This window comes from Scyliorhinus torazame, chromosome 24 (genome assembly GCF_047496885.1).
Source record: "Scyliorhinus torazame isolate Kashiwa2021f chromosome 24, sScyTor2.1, whole genome shotgun sequence".
NCBI classification, from domain to species: domain Eukaryota; kingdom Metazoa; phylum Chordata; class Chondrichthyes; order Carcharhiniformes; family Scyliorhinidae; genus Scyliorhinus; species Scyliorhinus torazame.
The window spans coordinates 38,143,703-38,147,970 of record NC_092730.1 but is presented as its reverse complement, the minus strand read 5'-3'; the positions used below and the strand labels follow the sequence as shown (position 1 = coordinate 38,147,970).

The window sequence follows — 4,268 nt, the reverse complement described above, 5'->3', positions numbered from 1 at the left end:
ACTGTGATTCGAATTGTTTCTTCAGCTCCCCGCACAAGCCGCTGACTCGAAAATTAATGCTTTTTCCGATTGTTTGTAAATAAGCGGTTTGAACGTTAATCAAGTTCAGTCAGATACTTAACATTTTTGGGGGGGAATGAACGAAATATTCAGATGAATAAGGAACTCACACCCAAAACAGCAATCAGTAAATAATAACATTTCCTGCAACGTTCGGAAGGAGAAGCAGCAACGGCAGCCAATGGAAACGTGGTTTGGTTTCATTCAGGTGAACGGATTTCGGGGTAAAAAGATCGTGCCAGAAATTGAACATATTTTAAAAATATTTTCTTGTTTCTCCTTTGTCTCTCTATCTGTTTCTTTGTTTCTTTCTCTCTCCCTCACTCATTGTTTTTGTGTTTCTCCGGGGACTGATTGGATACACAGCGAAACTCAGCCCCATCTCATTCCAACTCTTTTGGACCAACACGTCCTGGTGATGGGTGGTCCTGAATCAGTGGAAGAATCGACAACTATTCCATTCTTGGCTCTGTGAGATGTTCCATTCCTGGTTGTGAGGTGGCTCTGAGATAAAGGGGTCGAGAGAGAACGAGGTGACTGCAGTCTGACTCTTACTCTGAAAACCAGTTCGTGCGCCCTTGTAGAAAGTGGATATGTCTGAGAACAGGAGGAAAGCAGATCATGGGCCTGTGATTGATTTTATTGAGCCGGACCTTGAAAAGTTAAGGAGACTTTTAACCAGTCGGTGCCTGTCTGAGAACTGGTAAGGAATTAAGGCTGATATTGAAACGGTTGATATTGAATTAGTTTAGGCAAACCGATTCTTTATGAGGTGTTGGTATATTGTTTTCCGAGACACTGTCATACTTTCTTAAAATATGATTTGTGCTTGTTTTTGTTTTGTTCAATATTTTGGGGAATCTATTTGGAGCGGGTGCAGTTGGTTAATATCTTTGCCTCTTGCTTGGCAGCTCCCCGGGAAGCAGCAGCTCCATTCCTATCGAGGTCTGTGGACACAAACATGATATCCAAACTATTGCGCACTGCTGCCATCCCCTGGTTGAACGCGAGTTGTACAACACGGTAACTCTGTATTCGTAACACATTTCAATTGGAGCAAAAGAAAATTAACATGGTTAAATATTATCATTGTAGTAATCATCTTGAAATCCCCAGATATCTGATTTCTGACTGAGCTTCCCAGCTCTACCCGATCTATCGGAATATGAAAGATTCCCATTGCAGCCATATTGGTTACAAGAATATCGAATCCCTGATTTAATACATTCACCCGCTTCATTGTTTGTGTATTCGTTCTATAAATACAGAGGGGGCAACATTGCCCAGGGACAGGTGGTGGTATAGTGGTGACTGTCCCAGCATTTGACCCAGATTCAGTTCCTGCCCATCACAGTGGTGAATTATTTAATTAGATACCGCAGGTCAGGGCAGAAAAGGAATGGACACTCCTCAAATAAAATTCACCAATTGTTTTCATCACCCATGGGTTCCTTATGTAATAACCAGCATCAATATGTTTTGAGTGGAAACTTAGTTTAAATAAACGACAATCTTCAACATTAATAACTAAGTTCTGAGTCTGAAACAATAGTAAGTAGGTGGGTTAAACGGGACAAAAATACGAGCCACGCAAAGTTCCGTTTACAAAATGAGCTTAAAACACTCCTAGTGGCTGAATAAATTAATCACTAAGTAAGTTACATAATTGTTACCAGTAAAAAGTTATTAATGAAACAGGATGAAAAGGGCAGCATCCAGGGCACAAGGACAAGGTAATGTCTCAGACCAGAGTAAGAGTCCAATGTGATGACACACAGAACATCAGAGACATATTGCATAAATACATTTATTGTGGACTGGTGCAATCTCCTGGCTGAACGGGAGCCGTGTGACACGGACACTTTCATTCAGGAGCGTTTTAAATTGGAGTGAAATGCACACAAACAACACGAATTTCTTTCTGCTCACTGTGCCAGTTAGAGTGATCTGTATTAAACAGCAGGAGCGGGATCCGCAGTCTTCACCTTGTTTTAAAATAATTTAGAGTACCCAATTAATTTTTCCCAATTAAGGGGCAATTTAGCGTGGCCAATCCACCTAGCATGCACATCTTTGGATTCTGGGGGCGAAACCCACGCAAACACGGGAGAATGTGCAAACTTCACACGGACAGTGACCCAGAGCCGGGATCGAATCTGGGACCTCGGCGCCGTGAGGCAGTCGTGCTGACCACTGTGCCGCCATGCTGCCCTCGCAGTTTCGTTGTTGAAATGAAATCAAAATAAACAATTTTTGTCCCTTGCTTTTCGTACTGGGATCATGGGTAAATTGGGTTATTTTTGGTTTGTTGGCCTCCACTGCGAACAGAATAAAACACATACGGGACCAGTCTTTGCCGTTGCTGAGTGCTGAGTAAGCACTGTGCAATGGTCACTCCGAACGATTCTGTCATGAAGCTGCTTTTCAAGTATTCTCTTTCTCAATCTGCCGCAGGCTGAGCTGACACGTTGGAGGTGAGGGCGAATCCTATCTGCTGGATCTGCCTTTTTCCAGTGGTGGCTTCCGGTCATGGAAAACGGTCCACATTTTCCACGACCTCGCCATTTTATTCTGTGTGCCATTTCTATGTGAGTGTTGACAACATATTTCAGCTCTTGGTATTCAGCATGATTCAGGGACAGCACGGTAGAATAGTGGTTAGCACTATGGCTTCACAGCGCCGGGTCTCAGGTTCGATTCCCACTTGGATCACTGCCTGTGTTCTCCCTGTGTCTGCGTGGGTTTCCTCCGGGTCTCCGGTTTCCTACCACACTCCAAAGATGTGCAGTATAGGTGGATTAGCCATGCTAAATTACCCTTAGGTTAGATGGGGTTGCTGGGATACGGGGAAAGGGTGGACGCGTGGGCTTCAGTGGGGTGCTATTTGAAGAGCCGGTGCAGATTCCATGGTACGAATGGCCACCTCTGCACTGTAAATTCTATGATTCTATATTCCTTTAAAAATGCATAATGAATGAAAATCGCTTATTGTCACAAGTAGGCTTCAAATGAAGTTACTGTGAAAAGCCCATAGTCGCCACATTCCGGCGCCTGTTCGTGGAGGCTGGTACGGGAATTGAACCGTGCTGCTGGCCTGCTTTTGTCTGCTTTAAAAGCCAGCGATTTACCCCAGGGTGCTAAACCAGCCCCTGTCTGGTTTTTAGTCTAAACCATTCATCTCACACGTCTCCAGACTGAAAATCATCTTTCGTCGTTTGAAGTTCTAGACTGTCCACGTATCAGTTCAGAAAATGTCCAAGTTTGTACCACCATCAAACTTTGAAACTGTTCCCTCTACACCATGTTCTAGCACATTGTTATATACCAGGGAAAGCAAATATTCCAGTAGGAACCCATGTCGAACACTACAAACCTTCTTCCAGTCCGAAAATTCTCTACTGGCCATTATATTCTGTTTGTGATTATTCAACCACATTCATATCCATATTGCTACTGTCCCTTTTATTCCAGGAGCTACACATTTCGCTAATTCTGTGCAGTTTTGGTTTCCTTATTTAGGTAAATACGGTTCAGAGGAAGTTTCCTCGATTGGTCCAGGAATGAGCGGGTTTTCTAATGAGGAAAGGTTAGACAGACGGCACTTGTTTCCAATGGAGATGTGAAGAGCGACAGTTGATTTGATTGAAGTACATCAGATTTTGAATGGTCTTGGCAAGGTGGACGTGGAAAGGATGTCGCTGCTTGTGGGTGAGACCAGAACTACTGGGCAGTTAAAAACAAGGATGTTGCCCTTTTCGGATAGAGATGTGGAAATTTCTCACTCCCAGAGAGTTGTGCGACTTTGGAACTCTGCCTCAGAAGGCGCCGGAAGCGGGACATTGATTATTTTAAAGGCGGAGATTCAGCAAATAAATCAAAGGTTTAGCGGGGTTACATACAAACATTGCATTCAGCCAACTGCCTGGATGCACAAGCGTTCGTTTGTTTTACTTGATATCTGAGGATAAATTCAGAGTCCTACACCATGGTGAAACGGTCTTGAAATGTCGCGTTCGTTTCTTCACGTGTTCTGTACTGACACATTCTCTGGAGCTCAAACCTGCTCCCGAATTCAGTCAATGACACCACATGGATCGTACTGATTAAACATAAACAGGGCTCGTACCGGGATTTGAACCCGGGACCTCTCGCATTTTACCGTTAACAGAAGTCCCTAAGCGAGAATCATACCCCTAGACCAACGAGCC

At 43.8% G+C, this 4,268-nt stretch overlaps 1 non-coding gene across 1 annotated transcript; it reads right to left on the bottom strand.

The window, feature by feature from the left end:
- Window positions 1-4,176: 4,176 nt before the first annotated feature.
- trnap-agg (transfer RNA proline (anticodon AGG)) lies at window positions 4,177-4,268 on the bottom strand. The gene is given in 2 exon segments: window positions 4,177-4,213; window positions 4,233-4,268. It is a non-coding gene; the product is annotated as a tRNA-Pro (tRNA).